The sequence below is a fragment of the Pinus tabuliformis genome, chromosome X (genome assembly GCF_031772625.1).
Source record: "Pinus tabuliformis cultivar Carrire ecotype Pingquan chromosome X, CPIR1, whole genome shotgun sequence".
Classification (NCBI taxonomy): domain Eukaryota; kingdom Viridiplantae; phylum Streptophyta; class Pinopsida; order Pinales; family Pinaceae; genus Pinus; species Pinus tabuliformis.
In genome coordinates, this window is record NC_142308.1 from 299,737,112 (window position 1) to 299,761,030 (window position 23,919).

Below are 23,919 nucleotides of genomic sequence, written 5' to 3' on the forward strand. Positions count from 1 at the left end.
GCATAACTACATATGTATCAATTGTATGGTGGAATATAGAATTATTGATCAGGAGTAGAAGGGAGTTATAAAATTGTGTAGTTATAAAATGTTATGCATAACTGGAGTATGGAGTATTGAACACGTAACCATGATGCCATAACAATGGTGTTGGAAAGCAATTTGGAGGGCCATGAAGGGTGTTTTTAGGCCACATTTAATGGAGTCGGGAGGAGGTATTGGTTGGTGGTATTAACTGGGAGTTGATGGTGTGGTATGGGCGATTGTAGGTAATTGATGGGAGGTATGACTGTTGAGAAGTATGGTGGTATTACCATTGGAAGACGGGATTGAAGTCAATGTATTACCAATTGGGATGTGATGCGGAAAGGAGAGGTATCATGCTTCCACTGGACGTAGAACCTTTGACATTGTGGTAGGTGGATTTGGGAGGATATAAACATGTGTGAGAAGTATGGTGTGAAAGCGCAATAGCCACAGATCGTTAGAGTCACGGGGCTATACATAGTTGCATGGTTTTCACTTCAAGGCATACATACACCCATTGCAATGCATAAAGATGGAATGCATTCACATAGAATGCAACACACTACACATCATACTAGTCAATAAAAATCATATGCATAGTCAAAGAACTGGGATACTCATGAGCAGTGCAACAGTTCACAGTTCGATCACAGTTGCACCATGGTTTTCTAGAATAGATATTACACATGGATAGACATATTTTCTTCAGTAACATCCATAATAATTTTCAACACCACCATACACTGCACATTTTTACCATATACCAGTCTCCAATGCACAAATAATTCAACCACAACCAGTCTTTTCAACACTTCAAAAAAATAGTGCTCATAGTGGATAGTCAATGCGGCTCCAAGGTATTGAATGCAAAAAATCTTGCGGAGAATATGGTAGGGAATATAGCAACAGAATATGGCAGAAAACTTATAGGAGTTACAACACATAAAGTAATTTGGGAGTTGGCTCTGATACCATGTCAGGCCAAGAGGTAACTCTTCAAATGAATTATGTTTTTCCATTACGGTTGATCATAGATATATACATGGAGGGAGAGACTCTTGGGCTTTATCTCCAAGTCTCTCCTCATATTCTAATTCACCTTATTTTCTATTTATAATATTTTACATGGATCACCTAATCCCAAAGATTAAGAGTCAACAATACCCAATTTAAACTTAAATTAAATCATGCATTAAATAATTTATTTACATAAAATTCTAACTCACATGTTAAAATAACAAACTCTGAGTAACCATCTTATTAAATCATATAATAATAAATACTTATGACTTCACAATTATATAATTAAAAACTAAACCCTAAGTGTTAATCTTAATTATAAGACCTTAAACTTCATAAAATATCTTCATCAATAATTCCTAGTTTTCTAAAATTGAAAATGAATTATTATATCGAAATCGCTTGCATTCCTTGCGTTAAATAGTAAATTACTTTATTATTGGGAAAAGAAAGACTTAGATCAACTTAATCATTTGAGACCCGACAATAAAGATGATTATTATAATTTTGAGAAGAATCTTCGGCGAAAATCACATAGAGATTTTTTTTGCCTGCGCATTTCGAACCAACCAGTGTGGTTCATCGTCAGGACAAGTTGAATGAGCAGATCTTGCTATGCATTATAAATAAATCAGGCAGAATGTCCAATGACCAAATTTCCATATCAGGTAACGACTAAAATGATAATAGCTAGATTGACCAGGGAACGGCTAGTTAGACTATGAAGGGCATAATCTATTTAATTAAGTTCAGTTATTAATTTCTTTATAAATGGACCATTTTTATAATTGCAAATATATGTTAGAATAAGTGAGTTAATATATTATAATTATAAAATAAATCAAGTCATAGAGAATAGCTCATTATATTTTAATTAAATATAAGTTAATTATATTTTATATAAAATATAAGTTAAGGGACATTTAAATTAAGAAAAAAAATTAATAATCTAATTAGTTATCAAATATGTTTATAAATATTAGTTAGTTGAATAAGTTAAAAATAGAATAATCTATAAATAGTTATTTCTATTTTAAAATAAAAGCTAAAGGACCTATATTTATTAATATATATTAAAATAAACAGATTAGTATCATATTCATAGTCAAAAGGTATCCCTATAAAAATATTAGAGAGATTACAATATTAATTAATAGATTATTAAGGGTAAAAATTATTATTCTCTTGGATAGTCCCACATGTGTCCTTGCAATGAGATTTCTCATGTCATTTTCACATGATGTTTACATTTTTACATGTGATTGAATGGTAAAGTTAAGGAGGTTTAGTTTTTGGTTAGGAAAAATATCTAAAAGGATTTTATAAAATTATTTCTTAAATTTTGATTCATTATCTCACCGAACCTAGCAAACATGGTCGTTTAGGTAACGTATATCTCCATTCCCTACAAATACTAAGTACTAGCAATTGCACCAAGAGGTGCAAAGGAACGCCGAAGGAATAGAAGATTCAAAATATAACTTTTTGTTGTGCTGAAGGGGCAATGGTAATTGTAAACTGAAATGCAATTCTAATGCCTCACTTGTATTGACTATGCTAGTTAAGTGCCCCTAATATTTTATGTATGGATTTAATAATTAATTAACGCTAGTATTTATGTATGGCTTCACTAATTAATCTTTTCCTTGGAGTCATAAGAAGTGACACAAGTAACACGTTCCCACAACTAGGAGAGTATTGAAATATGTATGTGTTCACTAATAAATCGCTTATCTTGCGGGTTCAGTGTGTGTCACGTGCTCGCTAGTGGAACAATGCAAAGTGGTCCCATGACAAGTGAAACATTTCTTTTTAGTTAATTTGATCAAAGTGTGGTATATTGTTGTGTTGTTTTGTTTTCAAATTTGGAGGGACTTTAGGATTCTATAATATTTTTTTGGTGTGTTACGGTGTTTTCTTTTGGAAAGAGCATGTGTTAATATTTTACAATATTTCTTCTACCTGGAAGGTTTGAATTTCTATTCTTTATCAGCGTGTAATGAATTCAGAATTCAATGCTAAATCTATATAATATCAACGCGTAATAAAGTCAGAATTCGAAGGTGAATTTCTATAAATAAACGAAGAAGCCCAAACCATTTACATTCCATTGAGAGCAGTAGAAGATGGAGATCTGTAACATTCCATCACTTTTATGGACATTACTTTTACTCGTTTCTTTTTCCATTCTCTGTCTCAGTCCCTCCCCATTTTCTTCCGCCCTTTAATTATCACACCGTTGACATCCTTGTCTCAGAAATGCTTCTAATCAAGAGGCTCTCCTTGGACTTCTATCTGCAATCACCTATGATCCATCTCAATCGTTAACCACTTCGTGGAAAACCAACATTTTATTCTACGAGTTGAGAGGTGTCATATGCAGTCGGCACAAACAGAGAGTGGTTTCACACAATGTTTCATCCAAGGAATTGCAAGGTACAGTCTCTCCTCTTCTCAACAATCTCTCATTTCATAGAATGGTTGACCTTGCCAATAACAGTTTTCATGGTCACATTCCCTCTCAATTCAGAAATTTATTTTTCTTAGAGATGCTTTAACTGTATATGAATCAACTCCACAGTTCTATTCTGCCCATTCTTGGTTGTTTTCGTAGTTTACGAGTCATCTCTATGCACTCTAACGAGTTCATAGGAAACATGTAGTGGACAACACTTCACTGCCCTGTGAAGCAAAATCTGAGCATCCTCCTCATTTTCCAACTCCACCATAGCCTTCCAAAGCCTCACAGAGTCAGGAATATGCTCCATCCCCTTCCTCAACACTCGACTCTTGTTCACACCATCTTGTTCGATCTTTGAAGCTTACATCCACAACTTCACCAAATTGGGGATCACCTTTACACCACGCGCAATGACAACTTTGGCTTCATCTGGACTCGCCAATTTGCAAGCCTCCAACCATACATCTTCATTCTTTGGGCATTCTTCACAACCTTTTTAATCAAATGTCATGCATCCTGTATCTTCCCTACAACCTCCTCTATCCTTACCTCCAAAATCCAACCAGGAGGATGCTTCGGGTTAGTATGAGTAACTGACTTGAGCAACAATCTGGCCTTTTTAACTTCCAAAATATTTGCATCACTGGTAATCTTCATACTCTTGAGATCAATCAGATACCCATTAAGATCTACGACGGTCAATCCTGAAACTAAATTAGAGAGCCTATTGAGCTTCAAAGACAACACAGTTTGTCTCCCCTCTCCAACAGTCGTGAGATGAGTCACCAATGTCTGCGCCCACGGTGTCTCTGTGCCACCTGCAACCCTATTTTTGGGATCCAATGCACTGACGTGCTCCTTCTCTTGCCTGGCATTCTCCAACAATGTATCTGGAATGGGAACAAACTCTCAATTTTTATTTTTATCGAAGCAAATAATCCCCAATCTCTGGTATGATGTCCCACTCCTCGGTGGAGAGCGTATACAATTTCCTCTTAAGATCTGCAAACTGCTCTGTAATTTTCAGGTTTGAGGCTCTGTACTTCTCAATCTCCTATGTTTCAGCCTTGCCTCCTACTAGTCCTTACCATGAGAGTCCATTCTTTAATCAGTGCTCTCCCAGATGACATCAACTTCCTTGTCATCCTCATCATATTCAGAAAAGGAAAACAAATCCACATTATTTCCCTCAAATTCATCGAACTTCTGGTTCTCATCATATCCCTTCTCGTCGTCTACTTCTTCCTCCTCTTCGACACCCACGACACTGGAACCAGCCTTGCCCCACCCTTTGCCTACTGTCACACCGCCTATGGTGGTGGAAGATTGGTTTAGGGCATGCCTCGCAGGCCCAATATGAAACCACGTGGTGAACACCATGGCCCCTCCCTCATCATCACATCTGCCCTAGTCTCTGGTCTTAATTTTTCTATAATTTTGGATTTATTTGGCTTCCAAAGTTCTCTACAATGATTTTTTCGGATCCATGTGACCAGTAGCTGCAAGTGGAAAGATGTTTAACGGAAATATGACTATGTTGGTGGTTGGTTCCATGGAATCATCATGGAGGACTCGAAGTAGTTCACCTTTTGGTTTCAGGAAGGCATCACCAATTAACAAGAAAGTGATGATCCCCCAATATTCTTCCCTGGTCAGCTTCTTCTTATGGATCCAACTATGGGATAATGAGATCTGTGATGCCCTATAGAGTGCGTAGTGAATTAGTTTCCAACAAGTTTACATATAATTACAATTTTCAATAAGTTTACATATATTTACAATTTCTAACGAGTATACATATAATTACAATTTGTAACTCATGCTATTAAGGAGGTATGCTTGCCTTTGTAGCTCATGTCATAAAGGAGGTACGCTTGCATTTGTAACTCATGCCATAAAGAGGAGTACGTATGCCTTGAAGAAGAGAGAGTAACTTATGCATTGAAGAGTGCGTAAGAGGAATCTTTTATGATGAGTCTTTAATGCACCTAAGAGAGTGTAAAAGGAGTGCAACAAATCCATTATGAGAGAGAGGGTAACACATTATTAAGTGAGAGAGAGGGGAACGAGTGCCATCAAGGAGAGAGAGAGGTGCGAAGTGGCATGATAGAGTGCTAAGTAAGAAAGGTGACATGTATTTCCATTTTGATAATAATATTATAGTATCATAATGATAATAATAATAATACTAATGATAATATTGATGATTAAGTAAAAATTGAACAATTAAGATTGATTAAGGATAACTTGAGTGATTTTCCATCATCTATACTTGATTATCAATTGAAGCAAGGATATTTACTAATTTTGGAAAGTCATGCTTGAAATGATAGACATGACTTTCTATTTTTAGAAAGTCACTCTAGAATTGTCAGAAATGGGATTTTGTTCAAGGAAATTCATCCCTTAGCTGCCAATTTTCAACACAACCTCCAATCTTATTGATTGATGAACATTTTTTCATAAAATCAATTCCAATAAAATATTTGGCTATGCATCATGTATAGGATTTCTTTATATCTAGTTACTTTTAAAAATCCTTAATTTGGACTAAGACTTTTCCCTAGCCACAATCTCGCACACCCCACCCAGTGTTTTTCTTTCATGGAATCCCCTTGTCTTTCCTCTCAATGCCTAATGAATATTGTGGAATCAATGACCCCTCAAAGGCACTTTAGATCTAAGGATCACAACCCCCTATACCACCAAGGAAGTGGCTACTCCTTTGAAGGACTCAATTTATCTACCTTCTAAAACAAAAAAAGTAAAAAGTTCCAATCATGAACTACAACCTCTGATCTTATTGATTTCTAATAAAATATTTGGCCATGCATACATGTATAGGATTTATTTATATCTAGTTATTTTTAAAAATCCTTAACTTGGGCTAGGACGTTGCCCTAGCCACAATCCCACACACCCCATGTAGTATTTTTCTTTCATGGCATCCCCTTGTCTTTCCTCCCAAGGCCTAATGAATATTGTGAGATCAATGACCCCTCAAAGGCACTCTAGAACTGAGGATCACAACCCCCTCTACCAGTAAGGAAGTAGCTACTCCTTTGAAGAACTCAATTTCTCTACTTTTGAACGTTGTTCAACATCTTAGTAGAATGGATGCATTGTTGCCTAAGAATATTTGAAGTTTCTCCACCCATTTTGTAGGTTGATCAACCCTCGTAGGAGACTCCCATCTAGAAATCTTAGGAAAATATTCTAATAAGGCTCTACCCACTGCTAGAAGTGTTGATGCATCTCAATCTCATCCCTATAATCACTTCATAGTTGAGAAGGATACCTCCCATCATTTGATGTGTCACTCCAATGGCCTTCACCTCAACACTTGAACCTACATCATTAGGCTTCACATGTGTGGAAACCACTTATTTAGGAAGAAGCCTACATTTACCCATGTGCTTATGGGTTCTTCATGGTGAAGTTTAACTCTATTGAAGGCAAGGAGCATATTCTTCACTTCATGTCTTGGTCTTTGGGGCATGTCAACTTATGCATGAGTACCACTACCTTGAATTCATTTGCAAACTCCTTGACTCCAATAATGTGGTTCATATTCGTAACCTACCTTTACAATTCTAGACACTTGCAGTTTTGGCCTCCATTAAAAATACTTGGGAAAAAAACCATTATGGATCTCCTAAAACTCTAAAAATTCATATCACAACCTATGTCAATATATTCTTCAAAGTGGATTTCACATATGGATTATCAAAGAAATATGGAAACTAGACTATGAACAGGTTTCCTTCACATGTAGATAATGTTTTGTCTACAAGCACTTAGCATCTTCATGTCCTAATCTTTTCCTTAGGATATCAAGAACCCCATAAGTATTTTGTGGGGGGTGCAGAAAGTGAAAATAGTTGCAAGCCCACTAGATGGCAAGGTGCTAAGGACCATTGTCATTTGGTGGAACCCACCAAGGAATTGATGCATCAAGAAATAAGGAAGATTTAGTGAAGGAATTCCATGACATTAATACCTAGGTGTAGGATCAGCTGAAGATTCAGGTGGGAGAAGAAAAGGAAAGGAGACAATCTATCCTAAAAAATTATTTGTGTGAAGCAACTAGGACTGTCAGACTACAGTGAAGAAAAGAAAAGAGAAGAAGGGAGGGAGCTTATGCTGCATTATATGACTTTCTGCTCAAGGAAAATAGTAGTCCTTGAGGATGATCATCTTCACAACAATTCTACCCAGCATTGAAGACTGAAAAGTAAAAAGGTGGGTTCTAAAACATGCATAATGTGGGGTTTTGGATCAACATTATAACTAATCATCTGCTGTTTGGCAGCTCTAGCTTTTGTCAACAATATGCAAAGAAGAAATGTTTCACTCTTGTAATCTAAGCTAAAGGGTCAAAATCTCAATATCAGACACTACAAAAGACAAGTAACAACTGTGTGTATGACATAATCCTGCATATTATTTCTTTTGAATATAATCTCTATCTCTGAAAAAAATCCTTAGTTTTGATAGACATGAATCCCAAAATTTAATTTCACCTTGTCCTACATTTAAGTTTTAATAGTTGTGATAAACACTTCTCACTAACAATAATTGACATTCATAAGATATGATTCCTCTATGCAAATCCTGACCATGAACATTGAATACATCAACGGTAGAAAAGATAATCAACAAGGGCAATTTTTCTGGTTTTCAATGGATCTTCTCTAAAGAAATAAAAGTTCCAACACAGGATTAGTTGCAAGATTATTCAAAAAGGAAATTCCATGATTGTTAGTATTGTAGGGCCCTTTCTCACAATACATAATATTTTTTCTAGCTGAATTTTCTAAGAATCCTGTACAATACAATAACATGTATGCATGGTATAGTACTCCTATGTTCTGGTCACTTCTAATTGGCAACTCTAGGGAATGTACATCAAAAACTAAAACTATTGGAAAATACTAGAATTATGTGGATTTCAATGTTGTCTCAATACTTGAGAAATCAGATAAAGAACACATGTACTAATATTGAATAGAAAAGAACAACGATTATCATATTATTTTTTTCAAGCACAATAATCTATGGGCATAATATTTTACCTCAAAGATGAAAAAGAATGGTAGCTTGCACTGCAATTAAAGATATGTAGAAAAAGGGAACAAGAAGGAATTCTAGAATAAGTAAAAACAACAGAAATTCTCCCATAGGCCGCATTCAAATAAATGGACATAGTTGCAATAATGTAACTTTAAGATTTGGGAACGTACTAAACTCACACACATGTATATAGTTTTAGGAATAAAATGACACAAATTGCTTTCCAAATTTAGTATTTAATAGGCATAGCAGAGCAGAGATTGAGCATCTTCCAAACAACAGAAAATATCAGTACCAACTGCAAGCATTTTATCCTCCAATTAAATTTTTGAACAAGGGGTGGTGAGCACTCGTGATGGAGAAATGAGAGACCTTCAGCTGCTCCAATTGCTATCTTGAGACGTGTTATCCAGTCCAGTGACTGTAAAGTATCTTCAGGTGAGCTTCCCTTTTTGTAAAGGGCATAAGAAAGATCTATGTTTGGCATGTATTTGTACACAAGAAGCTTCTCATCTTCATATTCCAAACAATGACCTAAAAGAGGCACTAACCTTGTGTGTGAAGCCCTCCCAAATATATCTAACTCTGCAAGATATCCATCTCTTCTGAATGATTTTAAATCAATCCTTTTTACAACAATAGGAACACCACCTTCCAACAACCCTTGATAGAGATCTCCTGAGTGGCCATGTTTTATGAGATTAGAAGCATTAAACTCTTTCGTAGCCTGAAGCAACTACTCATAAGAAAAAGACTCTCTGAGGCTTGAAAAACTAACTGAAATTCCAACTACTGATTGGCCTCCTCTGTGAACTAAAGGATTTACATCTCTTTCTGTGTGTCCAACGACAACCCTTCTCTCATGTTTAAGGACAAAGAAAACAAACACGATGACAAGTAGGACGAGGCCCAAGCCACTAAACACCCCTCCTAATATTGGTCCCAGCCGTGTGTTTTTTGTAGAAGGGCTCTCCAATGGAGTTGGAGGGAAAACTGGAGCACTTGTAGGCCCTAACCCAGGAAAAGATAGACCCCTTGTAGCATAGAATAATGTGCACTTGAAAATCGTTTGTTGCTTCGTTGGTCCCTGTAAACAGTTTTCTTCATTGACCACTTGTGTGGAAGAGGAAAAGGTAGGTATTCTTTTCTCGAAGTAGTTATATGATAGATCTATCACAACTAATTGAGGGAGCCTTGCAAGTCCAGATGGCAAGGAATCATAAAATAGATTATGAGATAGATTGATATCCGTGATATTGACCAAACTTGAGATGGAAATTGGCAATGGCTGTGTCAAATTGTTGTATGAAGGGTTAAAGAAAGCAGGTTAATCAGTGAACCAAGAGATGTGGACAAATTTCTAGACAATTTGTTATGAGCCAAATTAAGTGCTCGGAGTGCAATACATTTGAAAATGTCACTGGGAATAACGCCACTGAGAAAATTGTTTGCAAGAACCAAATTACTCAAATTGATAAGTCTCCCCAGGTCACTTGGAATAGGACCAGAGAGTTAATTGGAACCCAGATCAAGGTTCTTCAATGAAGAGAGATTTCCCAACTGACTTGGAATCAAACCACTGAAATAGTTATTGTCCAGCTTCAGTTGTGTCAGACTTGACAGACCTCCAACACTGTCAGGAATTGGACCTTGCAAGTTATTTGCAGAAAGATCGAGATAAGTCAGATTTTCCAAATTCGATAAAGTACTAGGTATATGTCCAGTCAAATTATTGGATGACAAATTCAGAGTTGTCAAACTGGATAGCCACCCAAGCGTTGGAGGAATGGGTCCTATGATATTTTTTGCGACAACATTAGAACATTCAGATTGTATAAACTACCAAGTGAAATAGGAAGACCACCATTGACAGAGGTTGAGCTGAGATCCAGAGTCTTTAATGCACTGAGTTCGCCAAACCATACTGGTATGGAGCCAGGAAAGAGAAAGCGAGAAGCATTGAAGGTCTCCAGAAACGTAAGATTCTACAAACCATCGACAACAAATTGTGGATTTTGTGACCCTACTACTGTCCTTTTGAATCCAGACAAGTTTATAGATATAACATGCCCTTCCCTGCATGTAATCCCTTTCCATACTTGGCAGGGATTGACCTTCTTAGGCCACTCCTTGCTCCTCAATCCCAAGGAAGCCCTCAAGCTGAAAAGAGCACTTAGCTCTGACCTGTTAATTGAGACCGACTGTTGGCTAGGGCCTTCTTCATGCCAACAAAACACATTGTGAGGTCGAATGGAAGGTGTTGCATTCACCTCCCAAATTCATCAAAAGAGGCAACAATAACAGTAGAGCCCATTTCCAACATTTTGAACGTGCCATAGAAACCATGTAGTAGGAGGAAAGTCATCGATCCCCTACTCTGCCTATGTGCTCTAAAAAGCAGCATTTACAACACTATTACTCTTGTTTATCACGCATAACAACTGCCACTGCCATTGCAATACTACTCTTAATGACAATAAATGTGGGAATTTTGCTAATAGATCAGACATTAGTAGTTTACCTGGTGACCAAAACACAATTTTTTTCCTCTGGAAAGGGCCTTTATGCTTTGAGCAACCTCAATATTTCTGATCTAGCTTTTGAAAGAAATATATCGTCCTAGTTTTCTTCCATCAGATTTAAAGCTACATAAGCCATTCCTGCAAACCAAACCTACCAAAAAATTACCCCAAGAATCCATTCATGTTGTTGCAATTCCTGACGCTTCACAAACCATGAGAACGAGGAGTAGTAATGGCAACACTTACAAGTAATTACACTGAACTATGTCAAGTTGTAGATCCTCAATGGCATCAACACCTTCTTTGACTGGTGATTGAACATGTACATACATCGATCCCTACAGTGGATTGAAATGAAGTTTATCGCCTTGCTTGCGACTTTGCCATGTGTAAGATTTTAACTGGTCTGAGGACGACAAAACTGAAGCAAGGGGATTGGCTAGGGTGAATAGTGTTTGCTCACTCCAAGTCCGCAGTGAAAAACACCTTTGGCATAAATATGTTTTTCCATTCTTAATCAACTTTGAAACAAACTATATTTCTAGGAGATATTCCTTTAATAGGTAGGTTTAAGGTATCTGAAGTAAGCCCCATCACCAACTCCGGCCCCTGGAGTTCATCGACAACTCTGCCCTCTGGAGTTTTCGTGTTTGGAATCAATTTACAAGATGTCCCACCAGTGTTCAAATCTACAGAGGCGTCACCCATATGCATGTAGTGTAGGAGGATACAAGTAATATGAAAGTAAGTCACATCACCAACTTCGGCCTCTATAGTTTTGGTGTTTGGAATCGACTTACAGGTAGTCCCACTTGTGCTCAAATCTCTGGAGGCGTCACCCATACGCCCATAGTGTAGGACAATACAAGCAATATGAAAGTAAGTCCCGTCACCAACTCCGACCTCTCAATTTTTGGTGTTTGGAATCGATTTACAAGTAGTCCCACAAGTGTTGTAAGGTAGGGCCAAGTTTTATTTATTTATTGACGGTTCAGATATATTGGATTTTTTTTAAATATGAAAATGGAATTATTAAAATTTTATAATTAATTAATTTTATTAAATAATGAAATTGATAGTTTAGTTAAGATATAACAAAGAGTTTTAAAAGAGACCAAGTTGAATTTACTATTACTCTTAGATAATTTTGTTAAGGAGGAAAAAATGTTTTAAAAAAAAATCAAGTTGAAATTATCTTTAAAGTTGAAATAAATCTATAGATTAATTTTGGTTAACTAAGTGTAGCTCGACTTGCTAAAGTCGTAAAAAATTTACAATACATTTTCCATCTTTTAACAGCCAAAGTATGTTCAAGGGTGTGAATTACCATGGAATAAACATTGACCAGGTTTTCAAATAATTCAAGTGTATTTTAATGTTGAGACTATCTTGAGGAATGTATTGCTAGATGAAGGGCCAATAGTAGAGTAATAATAGTGGAGGTAATTCAATATAATGTGTACTAGGTCCACTATAATATTAAATAAGGTGTACTATGGTATTTAGCATCAAGTAAATTTAATGGAGCCTCATTAAATAAGGTCCACCAAGTAGTTACGAGGTTGTATGACTAGTGTTCTCTTGATAAATTTAAACAATGATAAATTCATGTTTATGATAGTGTGGAAGATTATTGAATTTGGAGTTTAGCTCATTAGGAGGTTTCACCCTAAAGAGGCACATGAATAGGAGTGGATTCCTTCCATAAAAGGATCATTTGTAAGGTGTTGTCATACATTAAGGTTTTTTATATCAATATAGAGGAGAATTTACAGATTATCCTTTGCATCTTGTGTGTGATTTATATTCAAATTTGTGATACATAACACTAAGGCCACTGCTTTAAATGAAATAATTATTGCTTGAGATAAGACACAAATTTTTTCTTCTCCTTCAAAATAAACTATAAAACCTTATTGAGTTGCTTTGTGCAAAATAATATCAGATAAAAAGAGAATGCATAATTGTTTGTTACTAACTATGTTATGTATTGTATCTATAACACTAACACTTATAAGATTAAGGTTCAATTGCCTAAGATTCTTAATTTTTGTCTTTATTTCTTTATTTCTCTTCTATGTTGTGGGCGTACCACAATATCTCCATGAAACCAATTAGGCTTCCGTTACAATTCTCAAGCTAATGGGCATTCATGGCACATTTAACACTAAAAATTGGCACATAGGATGTTGGGGAGTGGACATAAATGTTGAAGTATGCATGAACACAATTGAATATGTGTGTTCATCTTATCAAGCACAAAATATTGCAATGGATGTGTAAAAGCATTAGATCATGCGAGCATGCTTGTGAACTAGAAAACTTAGTGCACATGAATTTTTTTACATCAAATAATATTGAAGTCTTAAGACTCTAACCTTGAACCCTATCATAAATGTTGCATGTTGTGATGTTAGTAAGGAAGGGTTGGCCTAATTGGACCATACCTACATGGAAAATAGTATTTTTCAACACATGTGATGAGATGCACTAGATACATGTGTAGTTGTGCTTGAATTAATATGTATGCATGAATATACATAGACATTTTCCATATCCAATGTTACCTTACATGGTTCTTATTTCTTGTAATCTATGGCCTCATGTCTATTTACACCTAGCAATTTGTAGTAAGTAGAGTTTCTATCCACAACCTTAATGTATTAAGCAATATATGTGAAAGTATGCATATTTGCACATTTTAAAGAGAAAATAATTTAAAGCTCCAAAGAGAGATTTTGAATAGTGCTTACTCTTGCTCGTTGTGTATATGCATTGAAATAAAAACATATAACATGGATTGCAAGCACAACCCTAATTAGAAAAGAATACTTAGAAGTTTAAAATTAGCGAAGTATACTCCAATTTTACATAAATTTATAAATTTAGTGGAGCTAACTCTAACATTAAATGAATTTATAAAATTAATAGAGTATACTTGAATCTTTCACAAATTTATATTCAAATTTTCCAAACCTATGATATAAGTTATTTATAAATAGATATTTGCAACATCTTGTTATTATATTATTAAGAAAATTATAAATATTAAAATAATATTTTTTTAATATTTATTATAATAATAAAATATTTTTAAGATTGAGATATTAAATTGGTAGATGAGATTTATTTATATGTTAGATAAAAAGTATTTAAAAAAAATTACCAAAATTTAAAAAACATACATATTTTACTTTGTGTGATTTTTCCAAATAAAAAATTCATATATTTTCTCTATTTTAAAATATATTTATTATTTTCAATTTTAAATACACTATGGATCATATATACTTTACTAAAAATACATTAATTCCATAATAATTAATATAAGTTGTTTTTTCAATGCCTTTAAATTTCATTATTACAACTTTAACCTTTCAAAATAAAAGATCCATATCCTTTCTGTATTTTAAAATATATTTGAGATTTTCCATTTTCAATTTCTTATGAATCATATATATTTTATTATAAATACATTAATTTCATAACAAGTAATATATATTGTTCATTTTCAAAATCTTTAAATTTCATTATTAAAGTCATTACAAAACATAATTTAAACATGCTATAATTTTTTATTTTATTTTTCTAACTATTTAAACAATCTCTAACTTTTCTAATAATTTAGAATGTAAATTAACTTTATATAAATATTACATTACCTTAATACTCTAAATGATGATTGAATAAGAATGGTCCAATTATCCACTTTAAAATATATATAATATTTTCAATTTTCAATTCATCATAATCACATTCATCAAATTAATTAATATATTAATATAAATTACTTGTTTTCAACCCCTTTAAATTTTGTTATTAAAATATTATTATATATTACAAAACATAATTTAAACATACTACTATTTTTTATCTTATTTTTTAAACTATTTAAACAATTACATTAAACAAAAATTTAAAATTTAAAATATAAAATCACTTTGTATAAACACTTCATTAAACACTATATTAAAATAGCCAAATACCAACCGCTCAACCTTCCTCAAAAGTGGTCCCGTTATTTCCCTTATAAAATATATTTCTTCTTTTCAATTTTAAATTCCGCCTTAAATTGTGTTGGGAATTTCTGGTAATTCCAAACAAAATGACTGAACAAAACAGAATGCTCTGTTTTTCAACACAGCGGAAACTAAAATTGTTTGGGAGAATAGAGTTTCATACAAGCACAGAGAAACTTGTATTCTTCGATAAAAACAATTGTTACAAAAGTTCTTCCTCTACCAGAGGGATTCTTCTAAATAAAAACAACAACAAAAAAAACTTTAGATCATTTCTGCATTGCTGTGCAATACAAAAAAAATACTATGTCTCTCCTTGAGAGTTTACACTGCTGTGTGTAAAAATCTCTTCATTACATTCACTGCTTACTCACACGCCGCTACGTTTCACATTTCAAGTTCAATCAACACAGAAACAAATTACATTTCACTTGCGCTGCTGCACATTCCCTTACATTGCTCTTCTACGCTGCTGCGTATTCTTTTTCTTCAGCGAACAACAATTACATTCGCACTGTGTGCTCCCTTGCAAGTTCTCAACGAACAACAACTAAAACATATTCACACTGCTGTGTGTTGCGTTTTCATATTCACCAACAGAAACTATACTCGCACTACTGCGTGTTCCCTTTTTCAACCACAAAAATTACATTCGGGCGCTGCTGCGCTATATTGCAGAGGGATTAACACTACTGCCACTCTATTTCTATGCTTCTGCATATTACATGTTTCAGAACAACAAAAACTTCACGCTGCTGCGTGCTTCATGAAATTACATTTTTTTTATACAATAAACAACAAAACATAAATATATGTTTTTACATCCCATACTCCCTTGAAAATAAAAATGAAATAAATTCTTCATCTACGTTCAACAACCGGAGTAAAAATTTCATTAAATGCTTCACGTGGACTTTTCTTCTTCATCCATCCAACACTTTCAATTAGCCTTGCATCCGTATTCAGTTTTACAGCCTTGTTAGTCATACGAAGGTCCTTCCGAAAACAAAAAATGTGCCGTCGCTGCCATAACCATTGAATTATGTGATTTGTGATTTGCGATTTGATCGCATCACGAAATCACAATCAGCGCAAAGCAGGGGTGCAATGGGTTAATGTGCGATAGCGATCTGTGATTTGATTGCATCGCGAATGAAGAAAATGGAAATAGCAGGGAATTCCAATGACGGTTTTCCGTTGCAGTTGGAATTAGCATTTCAACACTCCCCTTTAATTTCAACTGCTGGGTTATCAGTCACACCCAGACATTTCCTCAAAAATTCAAACTATTATAGGCTTCCCCTAACTTTATGCATCATCTCCTTTTGGCAGAGTCTTCTAAAAAAAAAACTTAGATTGGCTGGAGAGCTCAAGGGACTTTCGGACTGTATTTCCTTCCTTCTCCATACTTGTGTAACTTTCTTCTTTTGCATGGTTCTAGATGGTGTAAGAGCCCATGTTAAGTTACAATCACGTGCCATATGACTAATGTTCTGACACTTGAAGCATTCTACATTGTTCATGAATAAGATTTCATGATTTCTTCATGTAAAATTGTTTCTTGGAGGTTGTCAGAGACTATAACATCTATCTCTATGAGATGCTTTACAGTCTTTTGCCATATGACCAAGTTTGAACAAGAATAACACTAACCAAAAAATGAACTTTGGTACCTGGGAGATGAAGGTTTCCTTGACGTACTTCTGAAGCCTTTCTGCCTTGATGATAACCATTGCCTCTTGCCTCTTTGACATCATCTACATTTCTTTTTGGAGTTGGTTTTCTACTTGGAGCAAGATTTCTTCTTCGAATAGGATTTATTCTATTGTAGCCTTGATTTTTCTCCTTGCCTTTGCTGGAACTGGGAGCATCACCATTTCTTTCTTACTTCTTCACATATCTTTTGCTTAAAGCATTTTCATTCTTGTTTGAGGGTTCACCTTCATACCCGAGTCTTGATTTATCAGATGGACATCTGTGATAGCTGAGCATGTCATCCAAGGCTTGAGAGCTCTTCAAGATTTTTTTCATCCCTTCAACCTTTTTTCTGAGGAGGACAATCTCTTCTTCTAATCTTTCACACTCATTATTCTTCTTTGCAAGTTGTTCCTCAGTTTCTTCCTTGCTACGAGTAGCTTCAGCTGCTACTATTTTAAGGGAGATGACATCTGACTTCATTTTGAAGATTTCTTCATTCTTTGCTCGACTGCTCTCCATTCTCTTCTCAGCTTCTTGTGCATGTTTCTTGGCTTCTTGTAATTGAGACTTAAGAGAGGAGACCTCTACCTTGTACTGACCAATCTCTTCTTCAAGTTTGTTCACGCTCTTGTGCCTTTTTTCAAGTTGACTTGACAAGGTATTTTCCTGCTTCTTTGCTTTATTCAGTTGATTTGTCATGGATATGACTTCTTCATGATGCTTCCTTTTGCTTTGATGAAATTCCTTCTTAAGTTTGGCAAGCTCTTCATCCATTTCTTGTACTTGAAGCTTGATGAGGTCAACTTTCTTCCTTGTTTGATCTTGGTTACCAACTGGAGCTATCTTCTTAAGTGCCTCATTTTTCTTTTTCAAATTGTAAATCTCTTCCATGGAAGTCATAAGTTGAACGAGGAGTTCTTCTACAAAGTCCTTTTCATTCTTTTCATCTTCTAGCTTTGCTTTAGCCTTGATGTCATCATTCTCATTTTCAACTTCTATGATGGGTTCAGGATCTCCTTCTTGATTGATGGTCATGGTCAATGCTCCTTTTGAGTGAAGGTCATGAAGTTTGTCCCATATATCCTTTTCTGATGAATGTTTTCCTAGATTCTTCTTTACAGAATCAGGTAGCCCATTCAAGATTGTCTTTGCTACTTTTGCATTGTACTCCTTGGATTCTTTATCCATTCTGCTATCATCAATCAGTAATTCCCAAATTTCAATCCCTTGAGACTGTAAGAAAGTCCACATTCTTGCTTCCCATACATTAAAGTTCCTATTGAACCTTGGAGCCTCATCAAATTGATTGTCTTCTATTTTAGTAGTAGAGGGAGACACATCCTTAGGAGGATTGGAGACTTTCTTCCTTGACCTCGGCATTTGTGTTCTAAATGTTGACCTTCATGCTGTTAAACTTTGAATGAAGGAACCGGGCTCCAGCCATTCTTGCACTCTTTACTGTGCTTCAAAATACTTGACTGTGTATTTAAAATAACTGACTGTCCTCAACAGTAACACATAAAACTAACTTGAGAAATACCTTGGATTTTTTTCTTGACTAAGTCTTCACTCTGCTGGAGAAGCTGCTACAGCAAGAAACCCTTCCTTTAGCTTCTTTGACACCTTCAAAGAGCCTGGACAAGCTCTGATACCATGATGGGAATTTCTGATAATTCCAAACAAAATGACTGAACAGAACAGAATGCTCTGTTTTTCAACACAATGGAAACTAAAATTGTTTGGGAGAACAGAGTTTCATACAAGCACAGAGAAACTTGTATTCATTGATAAAAACAACTGTTACAAAAGTTCTTCCTCTACCAGAGGGATTCTTCTAAATAAAAACAACAAAAAAAACTTTAGATCATTTCTGCACCGCTGTGCAATACAAAAAAAATACTCTATCTCTCCTTGAGAGTTTACACTGCTGTGTGTAAAAATCTCTTCATTACATTCACTGCTTACTCACATGCTGTTGCGTTTCACATTTCAAGTTCAATCAACACAAAAACAAATTACATTTCACTTGTGTTGTTGTGCATTCCCTTGCATTGTTCTTCTACGCTGCTACGTATTCTTTTTCTTCAGCGAACAACAATTACATTCGCACTGCATGCTCCCTTGCAAGTTCTCAACGAACAACAACTAAAACATATTCACACTGTTGTGTGCTGCATTTTCATATTCACCAATAGAAACTATACTCACGCTGCTGCATGTTCCTTTTTTCAACCACAGAAATTACATTCGGGCACTGTTGCGCTATATTGCAGAGGGATTACACTATTGCCACTTTGTTTCTATGCTGCTGCATATTACATGTTTCATAACAATAAAAACTTCACGCTGCTGCGTCCTTTATCACATTACATTTTTTTTATACAATAAACAACAAAACATAAATATATGTTTTTACATCCCATACTCCCGTGAAAATAAAAATGAAATAAATTCTTCATCTACGTTCAACAACCGGAGTAAAAATTTCATTAAATGCTTCACGTGGACTTTGCTTCTTCGTCCATCCAATGCTTTCAATCAACCCTGCATCCGTATTCAGTTTTACGGCATTGTCAGTCATACGGAGGTCCTTCCGAAAACAAAAAATGTGCCGCCATTGCCATAACCATTGAATTATGTGTGCCGCCATTGCCATAACCATTGAATTATGCGATTTGCAATTTGATCGCATCACGAAATCGCAATTGGCGCAAAGCAGGGGTGCAACGGGTTAATGTGCAATAGCAATCTGTAATTTGATCGCATCGCACAATGGCATCGCGAATGAAGAAAAGAGAAATAGTGGGGAATTCCAATAGCGGTTTTCTGCTATAGTTGGAATTAGCATTTCAACAAATTGTATCTACTTTACCATAAATACATTCATCAACAGTTATTGAAAACACTTTACCATAAATACATTCATCAACAGTTATTTGTTTTCAAGATCCATAATTTTATTATTAAAACTTTATTAATATACTGATTATTATACATTACAACTATGATTTTTTATTTTATTTTTCCTAACTATGATTAAGCCATATCATAATCCATAAAATAACTTTGTATAAACGCTACATTAACGGAACAAGTACCGACTCCTTCACCGTAACACTCTCTCAAGCTCACTCTGAATGATGATTCAGTAATGGTGGTCCCGTTATCCCGAGTTGCACCTGCAAGTATGATTAAGTTTGGCTCCCTTACTTCCACTTACCCTGTAATTCTTATGATCAACATGGACTCTTTCGATTCCTCTGTTGTCTCCAAATTAGGGTTAGAAAATTCGAATTTATACGACCAATGTGGGATCTTTACTTTTACTACATTCAAACTATTTGTCGTGGTTGGAGATGGCATCATGCGTCCATGTGATGGATGGATCCAGTTGCTTTAAACACGTGCAAGGTCCTTTTGGTCGCTCCAATGATGTTGGCCTATGGAGGACACACCTTGCCATTGACATTCTTTTATACTGGTTATTTTTAGTTGTTTAAACACGGGCAAGGTCTTTTTGGTCAAGCCAATGATGCTGGCCTACGCAGGACACAACTTGCCATTAACATTTTTTTTATATTAGTGGTTTTAAGTTGTTTTTTGGATAGATATTTTTAATTAATTTTTCTAAAATTTTGCAGGAATTTGTTAAAATCATAAGTTTGATAAATAATACATAATTTAAGTGATCAAAAATTTACTAAATTTTTTTGGTGTTGAATCTATATAGTAAAAAAAAACTAATTTAAACAACACAAATCAAAATTTCACAATTTTTTTTTTTCCCAAATTCACACTCCACAAATAATTCACCTGCACAAAATTCCTTTTCTTAATCAATTAGTCAATCTCAAAACAGAATGTGGATTTCATTTGCCATATACGAGCCTCAGCATGGCTGCGACATTAATGACGCGGTCACCCACATGGCCAGACTGGCCGGTCTGCTAGAGAAAGGAAGCAACATTAATGTCGCCATTCTGAAGAGCCTCGAGCAATCATGGATAAGCATTTACCACTTTGAGAAGGTTTACATATAAGGACACTCGAAATCTCTGAGCGTTTGGTAGATCATGAGAGCTGGGGATTTTGGTGCTTTTCTAATTTTCAAATTAAAGACCGTGTTCCATTATATTATATGTTTACAGGCCGCAGTGTTTGCAGTCTGGAAAGGGGTATCCAGTGGCGACGGGCTTGCACTAAATCGGCCAAAGGTACGTTTTTCGGGATTAACGTTTTGCCTTTCACTAATACCCATAAATCAGATCGGATAAAAATTATCGGCCGCGACGAATCGATTTGGTGTTATAATAGGCAGCGGCGTTCACAAAGGGGATGACCAGCGCAGTAAAAATTGTGGACTCGGGTTGGTTTCGGTTGACTTCACGGGAATAAGCAGAGGAGTTCCCTTCACCCCGTTATCGTTGGAAGACATTGTTAGCCTCAGAAGAATCTACACGGCAATATGCTTTCCTACAGCTGCCTGGCCACACTCAAATCCTACATCGTTCCGCTGAAGGGCATATTATAGTCGTCCTTCTATGAATATCTTGACGGGAAGCAGATAATAGGGTTAGGAGTGTGGGATAGCGTTGAATCCGCGTCTGTTCTGGTAAATAATGATGATAATCCTAACGTGACCCCTTGCATCGTGTTTCGGAAAAGCTTGGGGGCCAAGAGGCTCAAATACCATGTCTGCCAGGTCTCCTATGTTACATTCAGGGATACCTACAACCTCCAGAATTCCAGACCGGGGTTTCAAATATAATGTCGATGATATTTCACAGCTGCAACCTTCAACAGATGGATGATGGCCAGTGTTTTCTACATTTGAGGTTTTATATATAAAAAATTAAAGATGGCCAATCGGAGGTATCGTGCAGAGGTCAATTCCGTGTTATACAAGTTCAAGTCGTTCGGAAATATGATGGCTCAGCCGCGCTCTTAGCTTGTCAAGTTCAGACATCGTGAGCCTGGTTGCAACACAAATCCAGCGTGCCACAAAATACCAGAAGACAACGTACTTTTAGCAGAGTGAGAAACATGTGTATAATTATGTGCTTGTATAGATGTCCCCTCCAATTTCAACAATTTGTCATCATCCCATCTCATTATGAAGACTATGTTCCTCCTCATTTAAATCGACATATGTAAATGGAATGGACTTGTGGTCAAATGTGAACGAGATACCGTAAGTTTTTCACAACTCAAATCATAAAAAAATAAAATATGAGAATCCTAGTAATTTGAGCATGATAGTTCCAAATTATTCAATTCTTCAGAAAATCTCTCCAGAAATTCATGTTATTCAATTCTTCAGAAAATCTTTCTGTAAATTCAGGGGGCAAGTAGCCTCAATGTTAAGCTAAAGGGTATCACTCGAACTAAGTTTTCAACAAATATTTGTTTATGCTGATATTTTAATGAGAAAAAACCAAACAAACTACAAGGGTTTTATTTTTCTCTAGTGTTCTTAGTTGTCTTTAATCTTTTCTCAGGTAAGGTGTTCCTATTTGTCTTTAATCTTTTCTCATGTAAGGTGTTCCTATTTGTCTTTAATCTTTTCTCATGAGATTTTACATGTCTTTGCTTAATACTAACTTTTACTACAATGAACATAGTAAAAATAAAACATTTGGCCTTGATTTTTCCTACCCACTATTTCTTAAATTCTTTTTTTCATCACTTCTTACTGCAATCTCCTTTAGTAGAATCATGTGATTGATTCATTCATTTTTTAGCAAGGTAAACTATTCATCTAGTGACTCAAGGTGTCTTCTTCCCCAAATCCTTCTCACATTTTACAATTTTCTCTAACAAAGAGTTAAAATCAACATATCTTTGTTGTCCACTAGCTTGAAGTGACTCAAAATAGTGAGAACATTGTGGGGTAGAAGGACTCAATGAAGTTAATTAGAAAAATGTCTATATTCCCCTCAATAGCATCAACATCATGCATAATGACTTTAATTTCAAAAGATAAAACCATAAGATCATCATCCTTCATTTCAAACTAATAATTTCATAAAAAAAAATTAATTAGCCACATTTCTGAAATTTAAATATAAATCATACATCTATTTCAACCTTTTCAAAAACTCCGAAGATCTTTGATAGATCTAATACAATAACTCACCTCTTAATTCATGAAAGTAGCAATCAAAGAATAATGTTGTCATTTTCATAAGTTTTGTATGACCATCACAAATGAGATCACAAATATTATTGAAGATCAATGTATAATGTCTCGCTCTTTACATATATATTTCAACCACTAAAAGAAAACAAGGGAGCCACTGTTGTAGCGGTAGTCCCTGCTGGGTTTTTTGCAATATTCGTGAAGTGCTTATTGAATAGGCAATGCTTGGGCTTTGCACAGAATTCGATATGCAAATTGACAAAATTTTGGAATGTCAGCAATTGGTGCAATTAAGTGATCTATCTAACATTGGATGCAAATCACACATAAAATGATGTATGTGATAGCAAAAGAAAATTGGGAATTAAGAGATGTATCTAACATCAGAGGCAAATCTCAAATAAAATCTTGGTGTTAGATTGCAAGTGTTTCATCTGGTGCAATTAAGTGATCTATCTGACCGATGTATGTGACAACAAAAGCAAATCAGGAATTAAGTGATGTATCTAACATCAGAGGCAAATCTCAAATAAAATCCTGGTGTTAGATTGCAAGTGTTTCATCTACCCAATTAAGTGCCTGGAAAAACAATAAAAGAGATTGATTGTCAGGTTTTGGCAGTTGAATGCGACAGGCTCCAACTTCTTGTTTCTGTTGAAGTTGGCAATTTTTTTGCGGACAATTTTAGAGTGTAAGACACAATAGTGACTTTGATTCAGGTTTAGTGGTTCAGTGCAATAGCTCTGAAGTTGTTGGTTCAGTCCTTTTGTGCTCAGCACTCTAACTATTCGACATGATGCACATATAATGTCTTTTATTTTGAGGCATTTAGAAGGTAAGGTGGTCTTTGTGGATTACCAATTATTGGAAGTTACAAAAGCGGCAGTAAGGATTCTTTCACAGGTGAAAAAGGAATTACCATTAATGATTGTGATTCATGAATTGGAAAAGTATAGAGTA

At 35.2% G+C, this 23,919-nt stretch overlaps 2 pseudogenes; both read right to left on the bottom strand.

Annotated features, from left to right (window-relative positions):
• Positions 1–3,662: 3,662 nt before the first annotated feature.
• On the bottom strand, positions 3,663–4,888 carry LOC149139588 (protein STABILIZED1 pseudogene; annotated as a pseudogene).
• Positions 4,889–8,810: 3,922 nt separating this feature from the next.
• LOC149139589 (uncharacterized) lies at positions 8,811–11,946 on the bottom strand (annotated as a pseudogene).
• Positions 11,947–23,919: the final 11,973 nt, after the last annotated feature.